Source organism: Microchirus variegatus (genome assembly GCF_963457635.1).
Source record: "Microchirus variegatus genome assembly, chromosome: 19".
NCBI lineage: Eukaryota > Metazoa > Chordata > Actinopteri > Pleuronectiformes > Soleidae > Microchirus > Microchirus variegatus.
The window spans coordinates 10,825,575-10,852,752 of NC_139820.1; positions in this window are offsets into that span (position 1 = coordinate 10,825,575).

Consider the following 27,178-nt stretch of genomic DNA (forward strand, 5'->3'; position numbering starts at 1 on the left):
AGTAAACATGTAGCCGTAAACCAACGTTCGGCACGTCTGCTCGTCCCCTCGCTGTCCACTGCCTGTCTCATTGTCCTCCTCTTACATGTCTGTGACACCTACATCATTAATCTTTTTTGGACTGGAAATACGGATTTAACAAATACAGAATTAACAAAACCCAAAAAACGTCATGTTTACATGGATCTGACACCGAACCAGGAAGTAATTCTAGATTATGTTGTCTGACATTCTGATCGGCGTTCATATAAACCGTCGATCCGAATGATGAGCAACATACTCTAGCCCTCTCATTTGGAGTGAAATCTGTTTCCAAATGGGCTGTATTGGATCAGAGTCTTCAGATTGGCTTATTTTTTATTTGGTGCAGGTTTTTATTCCGATTACTTGTGTCCATGAAAACTAGCTACTGACTCGCACACACACTTTAGTTTGAACCGAAGCAGGTGAAAGTTGCAACTCTACATCAATCAAGGACGTTTATTAGTCATTCAAGTGAGCGTGAGATATGTTTTCCAGGCCTCCAATATTTATTTGTAAAATTTAAATCCATACAAAACAGCAATATTATAAAAACATAAACAGCAGCATTCTCATTTAAAAGTGCAGAAGCTTTTAAACAGGTTTCGTAAACAGTGGCGTTCATGGACTTTGGTCCCCAAGCATACAAACCAGTCACATATTAACCAGTGTTTGGCTTCTACAGAGAATGTATTTTCAATCATTCAAAGTTACTAAGGTGGGTAGTAAAAAAAATGTTTCTCTCTGTGAGGTGAATCACATGACATAGACCATAATCCTGTAGCAGCTTAGTCTTCATTCAGAGCTGGCAAATCCTGGGCACGTTTGCTGTGACCACATGAGATCAGAGCTGGCTTCCAGTGCCCTGTGTTCACATGAACACTGATGTCATGTCTGTGCACGAGGACAAAATGATGTTTCTTAACAAGTCAGACTGAACAGATGTGTCTGATGTCAACGTGTTTGTGTCTGTGTGACAGCGAGAGAACGAGAGAGAGGGAGGGAGGACCTGAGATTAGATTAGATTAGACTCCATTGATCCCACACTGAGGGAATTCACTTGTTACAGCAGCAGAAGGGTCAGAGGGTTGTCAAACTGGAGGCCCGCGGGCCACATGCGGCCCACCAATTGCTCACATGTGGCCCAACGCATCCTTTTAACACAGCAAAAATAGAATAATATAGACAGAATATATACAACATACATTTGCAAGTAATACTTTTCCTAATAGCAATAAGACATTTCAGTCGAAATAGCATTATGATTCTATTTATTGCGATATCAGAATGGAATATTGTGTTATAATTTTAATCCCATATTGCTCACCTGCTTCTAGTTGGCCTCCAGGTCATTTGAGTTTGAGTCCCCTGGAGTAAATGATGTAATAACAACAATGATAATAATAATAATAATAATAATAATAATAATAATACCTTTTATATGAAGGCGCCTTTCAAGGTAGCATACAAAATCATAAAAACACGATTACACTAAACACTAATACATACCATTAACCCTAGAACACCACACCCAAGCAAACACATTTATGTGATTTTCATGAAAAACAAGTTTTCATCTTCATAATTTTTTTTTTTTTTTTGAAATTTTTGTTCTCAAATTCCTAATTTTCCAGTAATTTTGGAGCATTTTTTCATTGTCCCCTCATGATGCTTTTCTTTAATTTTGTTAGACATGGCACAGTTTAAAATAAAAGAACACTACTCAAATGTGTCATGTGTTTCATGTTTTGATATATTTTAATGACAAGTACTTATAAAGTAAAAATCACCTGGCGTTAGTGATGGTGTTTTGAATTTGAGCGATAGTGTTCTAGGGTTAAAGTAACTATCCACATACATACAGTTATAATAACAAGACAAAAAAATCAAAGACAGGGGTCATGAAATGTTGTATGCCAGATTAAATATGCAGGTTTTGAGTCTGGTTTTGAAAATTCAGCTTCAAGAACTAAATATTTTCAAGTTCATGGATGTTAGGAAGACTCAGAATGGCTCAACATCCTAACAGACAGCTGTACGATAAACCACCTAATACTAACAAACTGAAAGAGAGTGTTTGTCAATAAATCAATTCCCCCACTCGGATTTGACATTTGTACGTACTAATGTGACTGGTTAATGTATATTTGAAGGTTTATTAGACCTTCATGAAGAGTGGAAGTCAAACCGATTCACTGCAAAGTGAAAAAAACGTTAAATGCACTTTAAAAAACAGCCTGTATTCTGTCAAATCACAACGTCAGTAAATCACTAATCCTCACATAGACAGCGTTCGTACCGCAGTGCTGAGCTCACTGGCATTGCTCACATTTTTTGGCAGCGTCCCGCAGTAGCTCAGTCTACACGAGGAAACGAGGACCAACCCTGAAACGTTTTGTTCTTGTTTTTTTGTTGTCGGTCCGTGTCTCTGAAAGCACTTAAACAAAGTCAGAGGCCGTTGCTGATCAGGAGCTGAGTGAGACGTCAACACCAGTGTTGGAATTCACTAACAAAAACTGCAGTGTAACAGTTACATCAGGCTGTACGTGAGCATGTGCCTGTTTGCGTTTGTTTACCATGTCAACATCGGCTATAGGTCGTCTCCCCGCCTTCCCACTCGCAGCTGTCTGTGCTGTAAATGCCAAGGAGTCAGGAATTCCTCTAACTCACAGCGCCAGCCGCAGAATTTCCCATCCCCCTGTCAAAACATGGCACTATCCAGCCTCGTGCATGCACCTCCTTGTTTACTCTGCTGCCTTCTTCTTCCTTCTTGGCGTACACATGCACGTCGTGACCACAGCGGAGATAAACACGGATCTGTCCCAGAAACTCACTGCACTAAACTGTAGCACCATATTCAAACTATTGACAGTTATTCTCAGCTGATTTGGTCACGTTTTCCCCCGTCATGGTTTGAGCAAACAGAAAGCAACACACAGCCTTCAAAAACATGTCATTTGGTCACAATGTTTTATGAAGTAAATATTAACCCTTAGAACACAGAGCATTTAGTATTCTTACATACTTTTTTAAATTACTATGTTAAAATGTTTATACAGAGGCTATAAGAAGGAACGAGTATCTTTTTTAGCGCAATCTGATGGAATCATTTTCATTAACTACTGTTTTCAGAAGTACTATTATTAAGTATTATTATTATGTAATTATTATTATTATTATTATTTTTTAAATTAGATTGAATTTGTAAAATTTGAAACAAATATGTCACAGTTCAATGTTTCCTTGGCTCTTTTTTATGAACAAAAAGAAAAGAAAAACTTATAAAAAGTTATAGCTACTCTACTACTATTCTTTAAAAAAAATTTAATATAAAACTAATCATAACTTTGACTCAGAAATAAACATAAGAAGATGAAAAAGCCTGAATAAATGAACTATAAATCGGTTTTGGAAAGGTAAAAAAAATTAGGAAAAATAAATGTATTTATATATAGTGAGCTGGTTCTTTTCTTTATGGGAACAGAACATTTGTTTCACCGATGTATTTTTTTTATATTATTTAATATTATTTTTGCTTGAAATGTCCGTTGATGGTAAACGCATCAGCACAAAAGTGTTGTTCACAGCTTTGTAGATTTGTAGAATGGAGCCATCGCTAATTAAAATAAACTGTGAAATTCTTGACTCGCTGTTTTCCAGACAACATAGCAGTTTCTCTCGAATTAAAAGTATCGAAATAATGTTCATGAAATTAAATACATGCTAGCTCTTTTCACTCACAAGCAGAAATCATTTTGAATGATGATGTGCATGACTGACTTTATAACATTACAGTCCAGTAACGATATGGTCATATTAAGATAAAAAAATGTAATATTATGAAAAATATCTTATTATCTTATTAATATCTATTTCAGTATTAATCACCAAGTTTAAGAAAATGAGTTTGGGGTAGTGTAGAGAATGATTTCAACTTAATAATAATTATAATCTTGATTGAAAAACATGTTCATGTGAAGATATTACACACACTTTCCGTCTTACAATTACCACTGTGATTACCAAGCTGTAAATTTAATTCAAATACCAATTAATTCATATTAATTGATTAATTGATACAGTTTCATCATCATCAATTTATCTGTTTTAGTGTTTCTTAACCCTTTAAGGTACGCGCCAAGAAAAAAGTAAAGGAAAATGTATTTATTTGCATTTTTTTATTATTTTATTTACTTATGATAACAATAACGACAATCAATTATTATTATTATTATCATTTTTAATTTTTTTAATTAGACCCTACAGTATTTTAGATACAGGCCTCTACCAAACGGTTGAGATGTCTGTTCATAATAAACTTTGCTTGCATAATTCATAAAGTACAACATTCAGAACAAGTCACATTAAGTGTTAGTGAGCTCAGCTTGATGCATTTTTCAATGAGATATAGTGACTTAAAGTGTGGTCGACCAAATGGTTGAGTTGTTCCTTAAAGGGTTAATAATTTAAACAATAATTTTCTTTTTTTGTTTTTCAATTGTTTTTTTTACCCCATATAACAAAGAAATAATTAAAACTGATTCATTTCAGTTCGTAGACAGAACAAGACATTTAAAAACATCATGATTTCAAAGTTTGGGAAACACAAATCAATATTTTTTTGAAATATTTACTGGCTATTTATTGTCCAAACAGCTAATAAATCATGAAAACAATTCTTAGTTGCAGCCCTTATTGCACAAATATGTTATTACTGTAATATTACTTCCCTCTTCAAAAGTGATTACCATATTATTACTCCTGTAAAGAGTGAAATAGTCTTTTTCTCCATCAGAACATCTGCTGAAGCATCATCAATCTAAACATGAGGTCCAGGTCTGACATGTTGCAGTTGGGTATCATTGAAAATTAAATACTGTTGAGCCCAAGGGTGAAGAATATTAGATTTGATTCCATCAAAATAAGACAAACTCGGCTTCTGTGGCCACAGACAGACGCACACGTCTCGACTCAGCCTTCAATTCTGCCTCTTCCCCAAAGGAAATTAACCGATGGATTCCTCCTGACAGACAGCTGTTCCTCCCACTGTGGCTCTTCTTCATAACCCACACCTCCACACACACACACACACACACACACACACACACACACACACACACACACACACACACACACACACACACACACACACACACTCAGACACACACACAATTCAGAGTGACTCCCTCCCTGGGGAATAAATCTGCAATCAACTGGGCCTATAAATAGCTGTGGCACACTTCACTGCTGCTGAGGCCCCCTGCCCTTCCCTAAGAGCTCCTCACACACACACACACACTGTAATCCAAAGAAGGGCACCAAGCCCGGCGTCTTTACTCGACGTTTCCTCCTCCTCCTGCCGACGTTGTGTGCTAATAATTCTGCGAGCAAACACATTAACAGAGGCTAATTAAAGTAATTTGTCCTTCACATATCTGCACATTAGTTGTAATAGCTCTCAGGCAATTAAAAGCGCGGACCACCAGCCGTATTAGCCGTTCCATCTGAATCGCTGTGCTTAAATCCTCGGAGAGAGCCGTTAACGCTGCACCGGGCTAGCGCTAGTTATTGGTCGCGGAGGCTAATCACCTCATTAGTCAGCAGGCTTAATGAGATGTGTTATTTAAGTAGATACTGTATCACAGGACGGACCTGTTCCTCCTGAGCCAATAATACAACAGAGACAAACAGAGAACAATTCTTATCCACATTAATCACACACATACACACACTTATGCTTCCCTTAGAGCAAAAACATATATATTTTTTTTTTCAGTCATGTACAAGTCTTTTATTTCCATAGCAATGTGTTTACTTAACTAATGATAATGCTGTGGCACTTACACAAACATATGGTTCCACCAATCACATTTGCATTTGTTTGTCTACATTAGTGAATGTTGTATAAGTTAATGTCCATGCTGCTCTGCGACAAACTGCCCCACAGAGATAAATACAGTTCTTAAAAGTTGCAATAAGTCAAGTGAAAGATCCTGGAAAAACTGTTCAAAAGTCCAAGCCCCTTTATTCAGACTTCCCGCTGAATCTACGCCTCCAGAGCACAGAAACGCACAATGCAAAGACCGTTGGTTTCACACAGATAAACGAGCACTGTGCACCATCGGTTGTTTAGTTTGTCTTAATGAATGGAAGTCAATAAAAATAAATCCACACCACACAGCGCTGTTGTGGTTTAAATGTATTTTATTTTCCCCAGGACACATGGAGGTACACAGAGGTGTGTTTTGAAAACAACAAATACTCTCAAAAGACATAAAGTTAAACCATTTAAAGCCACCATTTAGTCCAGTCAGTACAAGGCCAAGTGAAGGAAAAATATATATACACATATATATACATTTTTGTACAACATCCAGAAATAACCCTTTTACGACTTGATATTAAGTAGTGGCCATATGAAATCAATTGGAGGGCTGCATGTGGCCCGCGGGCCACAAGTTTGACACCTCTGCCATAAGTTAAGGGCATAAAAAGAACAAGTTTTCTGCAAAAAATCCTATCATTATACATATGCCTGTCTGTCTATCTATCTATCTATCTATCTATCTATCTATCTATCTATCTATCTATCTATCTATCTATCTATCTATCTATCTATCTATCTATCTATCTATCTATCTATCTATCTATCTATCTATCTATCTATCTATCTATCTATCTATCTATCTATCTATCTATCTATACATATTTCAGTTTGTTTTCAAAAGAGGTCAGAGCAAACAACTGGGAAAAAAAGATAAGTTAGATAAGATATGTTGTGATGATGTTGATGTTGTCCTTCTTTTACCCCAAAAAACTAAGTAAATGAAAACACGTCAGAAAAGGTCAAACTGATTTATTGATGATCTTGTCAATTACCGTCCACTGCAACAGCGTGAATTAGCTTTATTTATTGATCAGTCGAAACACGGCACAGCCAGGAATGATCGGTTTTGTCTGCAGGTGCTGTGTGTGTGTGTGTGTGTGTGTGTGTGTGTGTGTGTGTGTGTGTGTGTGTGTGTGTGTGTGTGTGTGTGTGTGTGTGTGTGTGTGTGTGTGTGTGTGTGTGTGTGTGTGTGTGTGTGTGAGCGTGTGTGTGTGTGTTACTACAGTGTTACCAGACCCCTGACCTTTCCATGTCCTGATGGCATCCCCAGGGACGCAGCGATGGAGGGGAGGGGCAGAGGAGGTGGGGGGGGGGGGAGTGTGAAGAGAGCAGGCCTTTGTTTTCTGCTGGAAGCATCAGTTCCACTCTACTGTGATAAAACAAAAGCACAGTTTTAGCTTGTTTTTTTTCTGACAGGTTCACATTGTTGGCATCCAGGTGAGTTACAGAATAAAAGCTCTTACTCAAGCCTATCTGACCACAGCACACACACCCTCCCTACACTGCATGGATATCATTTTACAAACCATGTTTTTTTTTTTAAATTCAGGAGCCTAAAAAAAGCAGGAATGACAGTAATAGTCCACTTAATCGTGCTTTTAAACAGCATGCTTGATCACAAAACATATGATCAAGTGCGTATACAGGAGCTCTAAAATTGACCTAAAGTTCTTTTTCAACATTTGTTTCGGTGTCTCACTGCTTCATTCCTGTTTCAGGAAAAGGAATAATTCCTTAACCCTGTTATGGCCATCGTGATATTCAGGCTGCCTGGATTTATTTGGATTTTATGGCTGTAGAATTGTCAGAAAATGTTCAGTGAGTGAGTGATTCGGCCCCATTTCCCAAGATAACTAACTGCGAAGCTGACGTCACAAACACGTGGCATGCTGGTGAATCTTGTCTGTGATTGGACGTTAAATCCGCGGAAGTCCTGAGGGCTACAGTAATGACAAGTATATGGGTGCAAAGCTCTTTTTCTCCGCTTTCCGGTATCCATCCATCCATCCATATTCTCCTCCGCATCAGGGTCACAGGGGATGCTGTGCCAATCTCAGCTGACAAAGGCGGTGTCACGCCCTGGACAGAACACCAGTCCACAGTTTTTTAATTATCTACATATCACGAACGGTCTAGGAGTTACGGTAATGAGAAGTACGCATGGCAAATACTGTCGGCGACGACATGGATGGTAACAGAAGGGTTAAGGCTTAAGTTTGTGGGCCATCTCACTTCAGCATAGCTGTCATGCGTCAGCCTTCCCTCCATCAGTCAGGACGTAAAACTCATCCCTCTGTGTCTCCACAGACACAAAAGTTAGAAGTTCAGTGGTAGAGCGACACTAAACCCCACGTTGCTCCTCTGATTGCAGTGGCGGCAGCATGTGAGTGGGTATAAAAGGTGAGTGACAGAAAATGCGCTGCACATAATAGATGTGCAGTATGAATGAGTGAGTGAATGGAAAGAAAATGTAGTATAAAGCAGCTTTGGGTGGTCATCAACACTAGAAAAGTGCTATTTAAATGCATACCATTTATGGCTAAACTAAATATTAGTTCTTAGATTTAGCGTGAACAGATTCACTGCTGCTAGTATCGAGCCAATCGTTGTTTTCTGCAGAGACACGCCTCCTTCTGCAGAGGAAGTTGCATCATGTGCTCCGGCTCGGTGAAAGATGTCCATCTCCACTGAGATGATGCCAGATTTAATTGTCTGGAGCAAAGGCGAGTGTAAACTGCACGCCTCACAGACGATATGTGCGAGTGTTACCAGACTGGAGGTTTTTTTTTTTTTTCTCTGCTGCCTCCGACCTGTGAATCACATCACCACCACCACTGCTACCCCCTCGCTCCCCCATCACACACCCACCATTTGCTCATCCATCTCCATCACCTCTCCCTGCCTTTTCCTTTCCATCTTCCATCACTCCTCCCAGCCAATTTAGACCTCACTCATTTTTCTCTCTCTTCCCCGAGCATCATGCTTTTGTCCTCCATGCTCACCTCTCTTTCGCTCCCTTCCCTCACCCATGTTCTTCTGAAGGTACTGAATGACAGTGTGTGTGTGTGTGTGTGTGTGTGAGGGGGTGCTCTGTTGTATTTTAAATATTCTTTTCTTTTTTTCCTGTGCTCATGAAAGCCCAAAAACTGAGGACCTTTTTAAGGACCTTTTCTGGCATGAACACTTATCTTGTCTTAATGAATGGACGTCAATAAAAATAAATCCACACCACACAAGCGCTGTTGTGGTGCAGGTACACAGAGGTGAGTCCTTTTTAAGGACCTTTTCTGGCATAAACACTCATGGAGACCAAAACCTGGTCCTAAAATGGCAAAACCTCATTTCTGAGGACTAAAGACTAAGATTTGAGTTGGTAAGGGTAAGGTAAGGCATTAAGTTTAGGGATAATCCTTTGTTTAGGTCATCTTAATGAATCAGTCCTCATGGAGACCAAAACCTGGTCCTAATGAGGTAAGATATTAATTGTTAAGGGTGAGATTAGGCATTAACTGATTTTGGTTAAAGTTTGTATGGATGTCAATGCAGAGTCCCGAGAAGAATAGCTGCACAAACACTGCTGTGTTTTACATTTTATTTTATTTTCCCCTGCACACAAGAAGGTATGTTTTGAATACATGTAAAAACGTAGTGTGTGTGTGTGTGAGAGAGAGAGAGTGTGTAGTGATCCGTGTGTGTGTTTGTAGATTCTGTTCGTAACAAGAACCAGTGATGACACAAAAAAAAAAAAACTACACCCAGGCTTTGCCATCTGTCTGCCCCTACACCTGATACTCCTGGAAGAACCTCTGTCTCCCATTTTCCACCACACACACCTATCTCACACACAGCACACACACCACACGGATCACTAATGCTGTCATTCGGCCGTGTTCCAGGAGTTCGTCTGTTAGCCGGAGCATCCAAACTCAGAATTAAAGAGCATCAGTCATGACTGTAGGCTACAGCAACCTGGCCTCAGCCTATCATGTTAACACCACTCTGAAAACAAACACACAAATATTATGCACACACACACAGACACACACTATCCCCCCTCCCAAACACCCCCCGGTCCCCAGGCTCTCTTTGCCTCTCATTAACCCTGTCACGTTTATGGTATGAATTAAATGATTCCAGTGATGCATCCACACGCACAGAGGGGGAGCCATAGTCAGACCTGCCACTGCCACTGCCCCCCCCCCCCCCCCCCCGCCCCATCACCATCACCATCAGAGCTTGAGGGACAGCCTGAGGCTCCTCTCTGCGTCCTCGTTATTACCAACACGGTGGTCGCTGTAGCTGCCACACGGTTGTTTTAACATTTACACCTCAGAGTCTCTCTGGTGTGTAGGCCTGTCAGGGTCTGGGGGTGTTTGATATTTAAAGCTACATCTCTGCTACTGATTTCATTTAAAAATCGGAAATTTTCAGATAAAAAAAATAGTCTGCATCCATACTAATATGCCTGAATACATATCACATGACCATTCAGGCACACTGGCCATGCTGGTATAAACAGCAGCTAACATTAGCGTCAGAATGCTACCTGACGCTAACGCTAACTAGTAGTAGCAGTGCTTCAAAGGTGCTGATGAGGAATTTCCTGCTGTGGGTTTAGTACCATTAAGAAAACTATTTAACTTCTATACTTTATATTTTGTTTATAATGTGAGTTATTTACAGTGCAATATACAGTATTTTACTTATTTATTTATATTGTCTAATAATGTGGGTTCTTTACAATGTAATGTTTATTTTTTATTAAGTTTGTATAGGTTTTTACAAGTTATTTACAGTATTTTATTGTTCTTTACATTTATATTTTCGCATACTTTATCTATCTCTCGGTTCCTACAACAATATAAAGAGAAAATTTGAATTTTTCTGGTATATTTAGACATGGTAATTAATCGTGATTAATCCACAGCTAGCCTATGATTAATCTGATTAAAACATTTTATCTTTTGACAGCCCTAGTTTTTAAGCGTATTAGGTGTATCTGCGTACTGGTGTGAACAGGAAGTTGAATCTCTCTTCTGTGGTTGTTTTGTTTCAGGAAGTAAGAAGGAGGAACAACAATGGTGTAAAATGAGAGCAATAGTTTCCGTTGTGACAATATAAGACACAGTTAAGAATAATTATTACTCGTTTAATATAATTATAATTATATTATAATAGTAGTAACTTGCTAAAAGCTGCATACAACATGATACATGTTACTTATACCTAGATCAGATGACTGTTGCTTAAACTGATTATATTTATTAATATGTAACTTCACTTATATGTAAGTTTATTTTTGATTTATGACACTTCCTGAACAGATAAAGAAGTCAGCGTTATAAACTAATATAAAGAAACTCCAACTTTTAGTTTTCACTGAGAAGATGACAGATGAAAATATTCTTCTTCATGATTTAATATTAAAATTGTATCTTATTCACCTTGTTTTAATATATATTTCAATCATTCCTAAATTTTCATCATTATTTTCCATTCCCTGGCACTGATACTCTCACTGAATCAACCTGAGAAGAGACAGTAGATAAAAATGTGCCTTTTGGCTAAAACTTGACTAATTGACATCACAGTGATGGTAATTAATGTGCACTAATCCCAATAAATACAGTGAAATCTAATTACTGATTACTTTACTTCCACAACATGCTGCAACAACAAAAAAAATCATTCTGCATTAAAGGAAAAACACCGACTTGAAAGTGATCCATCTATAAAGTCAAACATGATAAATGTAGAGCATAAAGAGAAAATAATCTTGTTCTCGAGCATATGATCCAAATAAAAACACATCTTCCATCTTCGTTATGGAGTCTCTTTCGATTGCTGTGGTGTGTGTGCGTGTGTGTGTGCGTGCGTGTGTGTGCGTGCATATGTGCATATGTGCATATGTGCAGTCAAATGTGACCCCGCGTCTCCTAGTAAAACGGTGCCTTGACACGTGTTGGGGTAATGTCACTAATACGCTCGTAAATCGAACTCAGCCAAGCAATGTCACATAAAAGAGAGAGCTGTGTGTGTGTGTGTGTGTGTGTGTGTGTGTGTGTGTGTGTGTGTGTGTGTGTGTGTGTGTGTGTGTGTGTGTGTGTGTGTGTGTGTGTGTGTGTGTGTGTGTGTGTGTGTGTGTGTCAGCCTGCCAACAGTCCAACAAGGCTTATCACTTGAATCATGTTCTGCTGCCGTCTGTTTATGGCTTAAGCTAACACATACACCTCCTTGATTTCTGTCTGATAAGACACTGTGGTGTGTGTGTGTGTGTGTGTGTATGTGCACACGTGAACATGCACACTCAACACACACCACATCAACTACACCCATTGAGACAGCACGGTGCTGTTAACCTGCATGTCCTCCTCATTACGGCCCGTATCCGTGTTGCTATGGATGATATGAGAGGAGGCAGATAAAGCAGAAGGAGGGATTTGCACGTTAAAGCCCCGTTTCTCTCTCTCTCTCCACCTCTGCCCCGCCCCCCCTCGCACTCCTGCTCTTTACATACATAACACATACTGGGTTTTTTTTGCAGGGAAACAGACCTGTTGTCCGTTCAACGTGAGGCAACAGTTTGTAACAAGCGGCTGAAAAGCTGCAGGGTGAGAGGGAAATAATATAGAAGGAGCTGACACTTGAGAAGGGGGATTTCTGGTGTACGACGAGAACCCATTTATCTCCAAAAACCCTTTCAGGGATTAATAAAAAACAGATTTAATTTCAGATTTATAACCATGCGCTCTGAAAATGGCACGATTACTCCCACTGAAGATTCTGCCAAGACCTCGAAGCTTGCTTTACTTACCGAACCCTCACGTCAATTAGGCATAATCAGGATTGCTGTTTGTTTTTTTTCCCTTCTAACTTTAAAGCTGCATTGCGTAACTTTTGGTGATTTTTTTTATTGTGGATGTTATTTTTCTGCCTTTGTTTGACCTGGTTACAGAAATGATGTAACCAGGTGTAGTCTGCAATAGTGAGCGCACACACACACACAAAATGGTGACAAGGCTTTGCTGGTTTGATAAAAAAAAACTTTGGGGTGGTTGTTTTATTTTTGCCTTTTAGAACAAAAAAGACCAATAGATCAAAGAAACATTTGGCCTCTTAACCCTTTAAGGTACCCACCAAGAAAAAAGCAAAGGAAAAATTATTTATTTGCATTTTTTATTATTTTGTTTTATTTACTTATTATAACAATAATGACAGTCAATATATAAATATACATATATAATTGTTTTTGGTTTTTTTATTAGACCCTACAGTATTTTAGATACAGGCCTCTACCAAACGGTTGAGATGTCTGTTCATAATAAACCTGGTTTGCATAATTCATAAAGTACAACATTCAGAACAAGTCACATTAATTTAGTGTTAGTGAGTTCAGCTTGATGCATTTTTCAATGAGATATAGCGACTTAAAGTGTGGTCGACCAAATGGTTGAGTAGTACCTAAAAGGGTTAAACAGCATTGCTCATTGTCTGTGTGAATGGTGTTTTGTGTTGTAAGCAGGCAAAGTTCATACTCTTTACATTTCAAACTTACACTTTATCATATACTTTTTATCAGTAATAATCACTGAAGTAATATAATTGAAGTGATCACCTGACCGTGCTCTTTCACTTCCATCTGGCTGATAGATATGATGCAAGACAGCTGTATGAATGGTCTACGCAGAGCAATCTGCCTTGGCATCATCCATTCATAGATCACTAATTCATGTGCAGTGAGTTTTCTCACTTCCCAGCATGAGAAATGCCATGTGAGCATGTGAACTTATTGAAATGTGAGAGAGCTCTGTCAATATATGAATAGAGAAGGATGCTAGCAAGCTAATGCTATCTACAGAACTTGCAAACCATGACACTTTGTAGATGAAAAATGTTCTGAACATTGTACTACTCTGCATAGCATTAGCTTGCTAGCTTGGCTACTTAGTTCGCTATTTACAATGAGTTATCAAGCATTCATGACAGCAGTCACTACGAAACTTGGGTAGAAGTTACCTGGCAAAAGAAGAGAGAGTGTAGGAAGTTTAGGGGGATAATGGTGGAGAAAGCTTCGTTAAAGCTCCCATAGAGTCGTCCTATGGCACATATATGTTAGTTATGGAGGTCTACTTACATATAGGAACTTGTTTTTATTCTCAAAAACCTCCTAGTTGCTGGAAACGCGCTGATAGAAATCTCTCCTCACTGAAGCTCTCGTCAGTCGCACTATTTCAGACTGAAATCTCACACCCAGAAGACACGTTGCTGCACGTTCAATATATAAACTTTATGCACTTTGTTCTCTATGTTGTGAATAAACAGAGACATCCTGCACTTTTAACTTTTCACTGACTTTTCTTCAGTTAGACAGATATCGTGATTTATAGCTATATGATTGGACCGTGAGCCATGTATCGCGTATCATATCTTGAGGCACCCTGTGATTCCCATCCCTATTAAATTATAGTGAGATTAATGTACCATCAAGTGCCATTGAGTACTGGAAGTTGATTTTTTTTCTGTTTACTCTAAAATGGAAGAAGATTCAGTAACAGGTTGTTTAATGCACTTAAGAAGTGTTTCGTACTTTTGTCTCAATTCACCTTTATTCTGTTCTTATAACTGCGTTTCATTAGCATGCAATACGACTGAAATACTGGAGTGAAGCATGTCAAACTCCTTCCACTCTAAAAATAAAAAGATACACACACCTAAAGCAGCATGGGTTGCCAGAGCACCAACACAATTAGCTACAAAACTGTTCACACATGATACATTTTCAACATTTAATTTGTTTTCTAATAAAAATGACCAACGACGCCACTTTTTATTTGCAGAGACAAATTGCTTGAAGAACGGTGTTGATAAGTAGAATTGCCCATTTTGGTGGTTTTATGGTAATCCTGGCCATTTTGTAATGGGTATGCAGTATACCTCAATATCTGAGAACAGGCTCTCTGTGTAATATTCATTTATTTAATTTGATTCATCCTTAATTTAGCCAGGAACATCCCAATGAGATACTACTTCTTGGAGACTTGGAGATACAATTTCAGATATAAAACTCACACGAGCATTTAAAAGCTAAAAGGACATAGGTAAATAAAAGGGAGACATAGAAGTAAAGTGCAGAAGTAAACAGGCCATACCAACAAGATTCTTAATCCGAACCCCTCTATAAGGCTAAATGTAAAATAACAACATGTTTAATACAGCTAAACCTGACTGAGCAGGATAGTGATGGGATCGGCAGTTCATTTGAGTATGCTAAATCACTTCAATCAGTTCATTAAAATGATTCGTTCAAAAGATTTGTTCACCGAATCGTTCAGTGCTAAGCAGGAGCCCAGTGCCCTGCTACGTGACTCACCTCCTCCCTGAGTGCAGTACGTTCGCGCCGCGGGACATAGAGTGAGTGACAGCGCGGACTAGAGACATGTCCTCAGCCACAGTTCTCCAGCTCTGTGTGTCAGTTCGTTCGCGAGATTCACGTCCACAGCCACAGTTCACCAGCTCTCATTTCATTTGCGAGATTCACGTCCACAGCCACAGTTCACCAGTTCTCTGTGTGTCAGTTCGTTCGCGAATCATGACTGAGTCAGTGACTGACAGCGCGAACGAATCACAGCAGCACAGCAGACACAGTTCTTCTTACTAGCCACTCCCTCCCCGCTCGGTGCACGTTGGCTGGCGTCATTTGCCGAAGATTCACGAGTGAGTGACGGCGTCGGCGAACGACTTCACGAGTGATTCACAGAACGCGGCAGTTCCACTCCCGGCCGCCACGATCGCTGCCGAGCTCAACTGAACTAAGAAAGGAACGAATCAGTTCATGAAGTGATCCCAGTCAGTTCGTTCACTCAAATGATTCGTACTTTCCAACGAATCACTCCCGACCGACACAACACTAGAGCAGGAGCGTTTGTGTGTATACAGCTGCAGCATGGCAACAGGCAGGGACAACAAGTGTGAATCCTATCAAAGTGGTATTTTTGAACAGTAGAATTCACTTTTGAGAACCTGTTTGCAGCTGTCAATGTTGCCGTTTCCTCCATCTGAACATGAAACCAATCATTTTCTATGTGCAGTGCAGGAATGTTGCCAGGTGACACAAGATAAAAATACAAATAAATGCTATGGGAAACACAGAGAGACTCATGTGGAGCTGATAAGCTTATTCACTATTGTGTTAACTTATTTGACAATGGTTTGAATAAATTAAGTAAAGTATATTAAATGTATTGTGTTCTGTGATTTTTTTGAGGTGTATTGGATTAAAATGGTGAACACATTATAACATTTTTGCGGTTTGTGGTCACCCCGTTCACCTCTCTGGGGAATGTTGGCTGATTGTCTCATGTTCATAGTTGAAGCGATTCAACTCTGACAACTGGTTGAGCTATCAGTATATCACATGTTTTGCAAACATAAAGCCAGATACTGCTGTGATAGTTCCTGGGTGAAGTTTCCGTGGTGGAAAATGTAGAGACCAAATATTTCTGAAAAGTCACGAGTGAGACAATGGAAAGATTTGCAGCGGAACAACTGCTGCTGCTGCACTCGTGAGTGTTTACCATGCTGGCTGCAGGACAACCACTCGACTGGGGTCGAGTCTGACTCGGTTTACACCTTCAGTCTGTCAACGCTGCCTGAAATTAGTTCATGAAATAACATTTTCCTCAGGTTTGACTCTTAAAAGTAGAGATTTTCACGTTTATAGTTATATATATAAGTCAATAAAAATACTGCCATAAAGTTTAAATCGAAGTTTGTATTTTATTTACACTGGAAGAAAAAAATACTAATAATAAGTAATTGGTTGTATGGAGTTAAAACGCTTCCTTTAGTCTAAATTAACTTTATTAAACTTTGTCAATAATCCTTTTTTTTTCAGGATATATTTATTTTAAGGTGCTATATGTAAGAATGTGGCCAAAAACAGTTACTACATTCAAATTTTAAATACCGAGGTCTTTTAGGTTTCGTTTTCTAACGTAACTGGCAACCCGTGGTTTCTCTGTAGCTGAGACTCTACTGACTGTAATGATTGGTAGACGGCGGTAGGTGGCGCCACATGCCAAAACATGATTTCAAAACATAAACATGCAAAATATTTTTTTTAATGCAAATATTTTGTCTGTACTGTTGTTGTTGGTGAGTTCAGTTTGTTATATGAACATTATTCCTGAGTCTCTGTGACATATTAGGAGGATTTTATGGCCAGTTGCTTTAGATTTATTACATAATGCACCTTTAACAAAGACAGAGATGATGTATTTATATAACTGTCTAGATGCTGTGAAAAAAACACTCAAGAAAAACACGTGTGCAACCTTTAAATAAATTAATTACAAAAAAAAGCATTAATCTGTCTGCTTCTGTAAATGTAATATTAAAAAGGTTTCCATGGTGAAAATGCTAAGACCACAGATTTATGAAAATTCATCTCTTAAACATGGGAAAGTTTTGCACTTGCTTGTTTTTACCACGCTGGCTGCAAAACAATCGCTCCACTGTCTTCGAGTCAGACTCAGACAAGTTCACACCTTCAGTCTGTAATCGCTGCCAGAAAATGGTAAAATAGAAGAAAAAAACTGGGTTTGACTCTCAAAGAAGGAAGCCTGTTTTTTCTCGTGTTTGCGTTAATAAATACAACATCATCTGGGACGGTACAGGTGTAGGTCTATGAGAGCTTTGGAGGAGATTAAGAAAGGAAAATAGTATCTGCTCTGTCTTTTTTAGCACCATGGTTCTCTAATCGTGGTACATTCCGATTCCTCTGGTGGTACTTGGAGGAAAATCAGAAATACCGTACTATTGTATATACCAGGGCATGTGATCGGAGTGGAGCTGAGGAATTTTTAACGGAGTGGGTAAAATTTAACAAATAAAAAATGAAATGATGATAATTAGTGAGTGACCTTATCTCTCACTCCATCTTTATCTAATTTCACTTTACCAGTGTGTGACATATTATGTGGGGAAGAGGAGGATGATGAGAGAACAAATTAGGAATAAAGCTAACGTCCGTAGTTGACTTTGCTCGACCTATTTACACCACTGTATTGGTGATAATGGCTTTACTTCAAAAGCTCAGTATTTTCTCAATCCCTGGTTTAGTTTAATTAAATTAAATGAATGTGGTAGAGAGTCTTTTCGGCTTTTATTCATTTCATTCATTAAGTTTCAACGACACAATTTGTGCAAATCATACTCACATGATACTCAAAGCATTTGCCCTTGTGTGTGTGTGTGTGTGTGTGCGCGTGCGCATGCATGTGCTGTCTCCATGTGACTGTGTGTCTGCCTGTCTGCCTGTTAACTTTATGCAACAGCCTTTGGCAGCTCACTCCTCCGAAACACTCCTCCCGACTTTAATTAACTACAAACACATAAACAGAGAGGGAGTGAGAGGGACTCACACACACACACACACACACACACACACACACACACACACACACACACAGACACACAGGCACACACACAGGCACACAGACATACATAGCACCTCTGAGAGTCCAGGGGAGCAAAGGGAACGAGGGAAGGAAAACAAAAATATTTCTCTGACTGAAAAGAGGAACCTGCTTCCAGTAAAAGTGTGTGTGTGTGTGTGTGTGTGTGTGTGTGTGTGTGTGTGTGTGTGTGTGTAGTACTTGTATTTGTTGCCTTTTAAGGACCTTTTCTGACATAAACACTGACCTTGCCAGGACCAAAACCTGGTCCTGATGAAGCAGAACCTAATTTCTGAGGAAAACTGTTAAGGTTAGAGATAACCCTTTTGGGGGTTGTCCAAATTAATGGAAGTCAATGCAGCGTCCTTAAAAGAATAGCTGTGTGTGTGTGTGTGTGTGTGTGTGTGTGTGTGTGTGTGTGTGTGTGTGTGTGTGTGTGTGTGTGTGTGTGTGAGAGAGATAAGACCTGGAGGACGCAGTGACTCACAGCACCACTGAGTCATCACTAACAGAGAAGGAAGGAGAGGAGGAGAAGAGATTCAAAGAAGGAGAGAAGGACACAGCTGCCTCCACACATCCATGTTGTTGTTACAGAAAACAGGCGAGAGAGTGAGTGTGAGAGCATGCATGTGATTCTGCGCTGACCGCAGTATAGAGAGGGTGTGTTTATGTGTTTGACTATGATTCCCCTCTGAGCCACAGACTGTTTGTTTGTGCTGCACCTCAGTGAGAAACAAGCCTGACCTCCACTCAGAAATCTCCCTCGTCAGTCTCGGTGAACACAGTTGTGTGTTTTCACCAAGTCCAAAAGTCCACGACAAACATGGATCCTTAAAGCTGTCGTGTGTCATTTTTGTTTATGTCATTATGCTGCCCTTGTTATACTATCAGACCGACGAGAACTCGGACTTCGACTTTCTGAGCAGCAGATTTCACCTCTAAAACTTTTCATGGATGCTTCTTTGTCATTTCAGTCAACAGTGTTCAACCATTTTGCTTTACTAGTGCAATGTTGCTGTTATCTTTGTGAATATGCGCAACGAAAGGGCGGATAATTCAGATGCAAATTAAGACGCACATGAAGCGTGATGCAAATAAACAAATAAATGATGAGGACAAGGGGAAAAAGGCGCATTAGGGAGACTGTGGAGACAGCAGCTCAGAGAGAAATCTATTTTGAAGCTTGATTTTTACACAAACACACACACACCACTGAAGCTCTATTACAGGGGTTCTCAAAGTTTTGATACCTGAGGGCCAATTTAGGAACCCAACGTTGGACAGAGGGCCGCCAAAGGAAAAAATAAAGGGAAAACAACAGAAATAAATCCCATTTGTAATCATTTTAATGACCAGATTGCAGTTCTACAGTTTACACTTATTGGTCTGTATCCAGTAATGTCCAATAAACATTTAACAAGCTTAGTAGCTCCTGGATTAAAACTATCAACTGTAATTCATTGCGGGCCGCCAGAAATGTTTCTGTGGGCCGCCATTGGCCCCCGGGCCGCACTTTGAGAACCAATGCTCTATTACAACCCCCCACATGTCTTGTGAATCGTTTTATTGTTTTTTCATGTACATGCTAAATGTTTGGACCCTGTGTCTCGTTCTGATTGGTTAGCTGTGAATTTTTCAGAAAAGGAAGCTCAAGGAAATCGGCTGGCTGAGGTGAATGCATAACGCGCTCGTTCACAGCAACTAGGAGGTTTTTGACCATAACAACAAGTTAATATATGTAAGTAGACCTCCATAACTAACATATATGTGCAACAGGACCACTCTATGTGACTTTTAAATCAATTATATATGTATACGCACATACCTATTCCATTTCTGCCAATAAATGCCCACATTTTTCACATGGGACCTTTAAACAGCAGATAGAAGCAGCTTCATCACTGCGACTGGACAACAGACTGTTACTAAGCTAATTTTAGCTTGCTTCAGTTTGGCGTGTTTCCACTGGCTCAACTTGCCTCGTGTCACCTTGGCAAGACACGGTTGAGTTGTGTTTCCACGAGCATAGTACCTGGTACCACGTACTTTTTTTAGTACCTGCTCTGGTGAGGTTCCAAGCGTGCTGGGTAGATACTAACCCTGGATTCCCACTGGACGTGGAACGGCCGCGGAACGGCAGCGGCGCGGTTCTGCTTCATCCTCTGCCCGGCGTCAATCCAGCGGTATTCACGGAAAAGATCGTGCGATAATCTCGAACGGACGCGAGTTCGCGACATCCCGCGATAGACTGTGTGTATAAAGGAAACAACAACAACACAGCTTCTTTTCATTCTCCGACGTGGAAGAACTGTTGATCTGGTGTCATAAATGATTTTATGTTTTCTCCACTTCAACAATCAGTCTCTCGTCGTACATTATGACTCTCAGAGACGCTCTGATTAATTGACTGTTGACCTGGCAGCACCGGTCACGACGTAATGTTGATGTGAAGTTGTGATAGGCTATATGACCTGCGTATTGTGTTTTATTTTGAAAGGGGGCAGAAATGTTTTACTTTGATTCTGTGTCGCTTTTCCTGGTGCGAACTGCTCTGTTGGAATTTACAAGGTTCAGCAGCGGCAACGGCAAAAATAGAACTGCTACCTATCGATAGCGCTGCGGCGAGTCGCTTCTGGGACGCTGCTGAGACGTTCCGCAGCGCCTCTGGTGGAAATGCTCTCATTGATTAGAATGGAAGCGATTTGCAACGGCCGCGTCCAGTGGAAATCCAGGGTTAGCCTGACGTGACCAGACCACACCTGCCGGCTACTGATTGGCCAGAGTGCCGTCAAAGGAAGAGACATCCGACACAAAAATCAAGCCGAACAATGCCGAACTGTAGATCAGTTTAAAATACTTAACAATCCTAAAAATGTGGATTAATCTCCAACAACTGCGAGGGAAATCTGGAGCCAGGAGTATGGTGTAGGGACAGCACCGCTGATCACGAGTGGCAAGCTGCATAAACCCTGCCGCTGTATTTCTGTAGTCTGTAGATCAGTCTTTTTAACTGATCTACAGTTTGGTATTGTTCAGTTTGATTCTTCTGTTGGACATTGCGTGCTCATGACTCTTCCGGTGACGACACCCTCTGACCAGTGTTGTTTTTGACAACCATCTTAGATTTAGTCTTAGTCTTAGTTTTTTGGACGAAAATGCGTAACAAAAGCTAACTTTAGCCACTACTCCTAACAACTGTGTCCAGTTATTGTCATGTCCCTAAATAATCCATCTGTCTGTTGTTTGCTAACACGTTGGCATAAAGATCGCTAGCTTAAAATGCTAACGACTCCACTTACATAAGTGTCGGGTTAGAAGAAGTCCCTCTGTGGGATTCCTTATCCATCCTCTTTCAACAGTGAACACACACACTGCAGAAGCAGTAGCGGGGGACGTGCATATTAAGTAGCCATGTTCTTTCTCCGTGACCGTCAGGTGATTGGCCGAAAAAACGAAATGTCCTGCGTTTCAAACGTCTGACAGACCACCCACTGACATTTTCGTCCATTGTCGTCTCGTCAACGAAAACTCACACACGTCTCGTCATGTTTTCGTCATCAAAGAGTCATGTTTATCTTGTCTCGTTATCGTCATGAAAAAAAGTGGCGTCAACGAAAAGATTTCGTCATTGTCATCGTTGACGAAAACAACACTGCCTCTGACCAATCAGTGATCGGCAGTCTGTCGACATCACATTTTAGTATCAGCTCAAAGCAGGTACTACAAAAGCATCAGGCACCAGGTACTATCACTGATGGAGAAGCAAAAAATAAAGTAGGGTCGAGCTGAGCTCTGACGTGCTGGAACTGTGTAGCGATTAAAGCATTGTACTTTGATTGACATGGGTTTGAACTCCTATGTTCGACTTTTGCGCACGATTGTCTGTAACTTACTTCCTACCCCTGTCTTTTTTAACCCTAACCTCACTAACACTCATGCCTAGCTAACCCTTCTCTGACCACCCTTCTGTGAAAATTCAAAAACTATGGACTGGTGATCTGTCCAGGGTGTGACCCCCGCCTTTTGCCCTATGTCAGCTGAGATTGGCACAGCACCCCTCGTGACCCTCATGTGGAGGATGAAGCGGTAGAAGATGGAAAGCTGAAAAATAGAGGTTTGTGCTCATATACTTGTCATTACGGTAGAACCTCAAGACTTCCACGCAACCACCGTCCAATCACAAACTAGATTCCCCAGTTTATCAGCTTATTCCTTAACGGTTGACGAACTCTAATATTATCTTGGAAGAGGCAGAAGCAATCACTCTTTGAACACTTTTTGACAATTGTACAGCCATGAAATCCAAATAAATCCAGGCGGATAACCCTAACCCTGAAGTTCATGATGGTCATAAAAGGGTTAAGTTGAAAAACACCGGTGTGCTAAAAACATACCTACAGCTTAGGTTGTGTTTTTGTGTTTTCCTTTCAAACAACAGCCTGTATTTACAGCATTCATTGTGTCACAGCGCTAAGTCAGTGTCAGGCTGAATATTTGGCACGCTGCCTTCCCTTCGTCGTGTCATCACATACTTTTAAGAGTTCTCACAAAGCTTCTCTTTTTTCTTTTTTTTTTACTTTAATGAAAACTGAGGTGTGACATTCACTGCCCGCAGCGGGATGTCATGTGTCGCAGAAAATGAGACGGTATGTGTTTTTTTTTTTTTTTCTTCTTCTTCTTTTCAACAACAGCCTCATCAAAGCACGAGCATGTGCTGAGGAAATGTATTCTGTTTTTTTTTTTACATTTAGCCAAAAGGAAAATGAATATTCAAATCACAAAATTAACACATTCAAATCCAGCCCAACTAAAGAGACAAACCCAAAGTTAATTTCAAGTTCTTTTCTCATGTCTTCTGAGGCTTTTCTGGATAACTTAATAAATGCTCCTTCAAATGTCCAGACATCTGTGACCTGAGGTTTGTATAAATAACAAACAAAGCAGGTCATTTTTTTTTTCTATCATGACGCTCTGGTTCTTCACGAGTTAACTCTGGAAACCAGTTATACTGGTAACTTCATTATGAAGCTTTTTCTCAGAGACTAACGAACTGTATCAAATATTTTTGAAAGGTCAATAGAAAGAGCTGTGAGTGTGTGTGTGTGTGTGTGTGTGTGTGTGTGTGTGTGTGTGTGTGTGTGTGTGTGTGTGTGTGTGTGTGTGTGTGTGTGTGTGTGTGTGTGTGTGTGTGTGTGTGTGTGTGTGTGTGTGTGTGTGTGTGTGTGTGTGTGTGTGTGTGTGTGAGTCAGTCATTTCAGAGAAATTGGAGATGATGTGATTTGGAGCAGTGGTTCACAAAGTCTGGGTCAGGACCCACGGATGAGTCACGGGAGACTTTTCAGGTTCTCCAAACAGAATTGCAGGAACCCACTGCTCCTAATTCTACACTCTCCGAAATAGTGCTACAGTGATTCTCTGGATCAAAATGGTTCTTACTGGAACCATTTGTGTTACAAAGAACCCTTGAAAAACAAATGGTTCCAGGTAGAACCTCAGCCCTTGTAGAAGAACACTTTTGGAACCCTTATTTCTAAGAGTGCAGGAAGGTTTCTGGTTATGGATGGGTTAAACACAGAGGCGTTTCCCTTTGGGAATTAATAAAAGTACAAAAAAAAAAAGGATTTATCTGTAAATCAGTCACAATATTATGCACAAATTGTGATTTATTTGCCGTCTTTAAAAAGTGGGTCCTGTGAAATAAAGTGTGTAAAACACAGATTCAGAGAATGACCTGTAATTTCACCGTATATATGACGAAAGATGATTGTAATTAATGCTGCAACACGCTTTGAAGATTTTAGATGAATTTTCTATCTTCTGCTGGTGCGATATTGATCCACGTCAGGATCATTAATGAGCAGTGAGGCTTCTGTATATCAGTTCCTTCAAAGAGGTTACCAGAACGTTGATCAAAAGAACCACATATCTCTGTATGTAGAAGAGCTGACCTCCAGAATTTATGATGGATTCAAACTGGAGTTTGTAAGAATTTAAACATTTAGCTGCATCCTTTCTTATTTCACCTGTGAAATTGTTTTGGAAGCAGCTGAACGTGGACGTGGAAAACATATTTTTTTCATATCTGTGAAACACTATCTCACAACAATACAGTGCAAGAGCAAGTAAATCTTTGACCTTTGACATTTCACATCCATGTATAACAGAACTACGTACACTCTTAGAAATAAAAGTGCTAAGTAGAACCATATAAGGTTCTTCGCCTTGTCCTCATAGGAGAACCCTTTTGCCTTCAAGTAGAACTTTTTTATAAAGGTTCCACCTGGAACCCTTTTGGAGGGTTCCACCAAGAACCCTTTTAAAACCCTTTATTCAGGAAAGGGGTTTAAAAGGGTTCTCTGGATCAAAATGGTTCTTATTGGAACCATTAGTTTTACCAAGAACCCTTAAAAAACCCTTTCTTCAGGAAAGGGTTTTTCAGAAGCAAATGGTTCCAGGTAGAACCTCAGCCCTTGTAGAAGGACTCTTTTGGAACCCTTAAGAGTGATTACTTAAATGGAACAAACTCCAATCTCTTGTCTGACTAAAGAGCTATCTGTCATTTTTAAGTTTTACTATCTGAAAACTTTTATTTTATTTTTCTGTTCTGCAATATTTTTTGCATAGCATGGTAATAGTATTAGGATAAGATAATAGTACTTCACATCAGCAAAGACAGTAAAGATAAAGGTAATAAATATCAAACGTGCATTTCCATCATCATTTATGCATTTGTGAATATGGAAATATATTGCCAACAAGTCCATAAAAATGTAAACAAGATACCAGAATATATACAGTATGAGCTTGATATATACAGTATAAACAGGATTGCACATGAGATATTGTATATTTGTATTGCACTTATGTGAAAATTACAATGTTATACATACAATTATAAATAATTAATTTAATTTAACATTGGAATAAAACTAATTAAAAATCTCTCAAGACAAGACAACAGTACATAAGTTAAGTATACAGCATACTCACTATAGTTTAAAAATGAAAAAAGAACTATATGTTTCTTCCTCAGAGTTATTTAAAAAGTACTTCACTTTCAGTGTGATAACAATGAAATAATATTATAATTACAAAGTTATTTTAAAGTAATATCCAGGTAATAGCTTGATAATTATAATAACTAAAGGCCACCATCAGTGTAATACTTCCCCATTGAAATGTCTGTGAATCAAATTAGAAAAAAAACATACGATGTATTACATCACTGCATCATAGCTGTTATTTGTGTTTAAAAATTCTTCTTTGTCCTCTCTCGATCTGCCTGACTGCCTGACTGTGAAGGTTAAATAAAGTCATCTGAAGTCCACACCTCTCTGTGAGCTTGGCACAAGCCCAGGATTTATGCGTCACCAAGTAAGAGATTTTTAAGGCGAGCAGCAGAGACGTGACCCTTTCCTGCGACCCGTGTCTTTCATACTCATCCACCACAGAGTAAAAAGAAAAGAAAAATCGCCAAGAGCCAAGTCTGTATCAAGGATTTTAGGACTAATATTTTATGTATATAACCTTTAAACCTTCAGGGTTGGATTCATTAATTGTATTTCAATTGAAATCTTACGACAGAGATGAAACCAAATTATGATAAACTGAAGCTGTACGGTATTGCAGTTAATTGTGGCATAGACGGAATTAGCTATCACATCGTAATAAAATGTGGAAAAAAGGTTTCAAACAACACAGTAGGCAAATAAGGCTACAATTTACTTGTTTTATTTTTTTTAATTGCTGTTGTTGTTTTGTGCCAAATGGAAAGGGAACTTGTGACTGGAAGGTCAAGTCCCCACAAGGTCAGGGGTTACAGTGTCCTTGAGCAAAGTGATCAATGGGCCCCTCATTTCTCATTGTTAATTGCAGGTGGGCTGCATCAGGAAAGGGAGAAGCCTTTGCTGGACACAAGTTAGGTTCTTATTTTATGTTTTCATTCTTTTTGTTCTTCCACGTGTTAATGCTTGGTTATGTTTTAAATCTATAACAGCAATATTTAACCTGAAGCTTCGCATTAAAAATATATGTGAGGAAAATTAAAAATCCTCCCTTGAATGTACCACATCATGGTCTAGTTTATGACATTATCGTTCACCTTTATCCCATAAATAACAAACGTGCTGTCAGCACATTTCCCTCACACCCTTGAGCAGCGCGAGGTGTGGTTTGTATAAAAGCGATAAAACTTTCTTTTTTTTTCAAAGGCGAGTGACGTCGATAAGAATCTGCTGCACGCAAGCTTGGCGTGATGCTGATGAGGACTCCGCCCAGTGCAGACGTGACGCTCCGGCTCTGCAGATGATGTGTTAGTCCACAGGGGGATGTACACACTTCAGAGGACACACACACACACACACACACACACACACACCTGTCCAATTTTCCACAGCTGTGAGTACAGTCAGTTTCTCCCAGCACTCTGACAGTCACACACACACACATGCACACACTTTTCTCTGTGGTTCAGAGATGTCACGTCTGGCTGAGTTTGAAGTGTATCTTAGGGGCTGTGATTATAATTCTCCACTGCACACACACACACACACACACACACACACACACACACACAGACACACACTCCTTCTCTGGAGAGCCTCAGTCAAGTGGAGGGCTCTGTATGAAAGCTGCAGTCGATGACTCTGCTCATTGTCATTTAACGTTGCCTCAAGTCATTTTCATCCAGACCTGTCTCACTGTCTGAACACTCCACTAATACACACACAAACACACACCCACACACACACACACACAGGTTCACACACCTACCCTTTTAAGGACTTGCATTCACTTCCATTCATTTGGACAGACT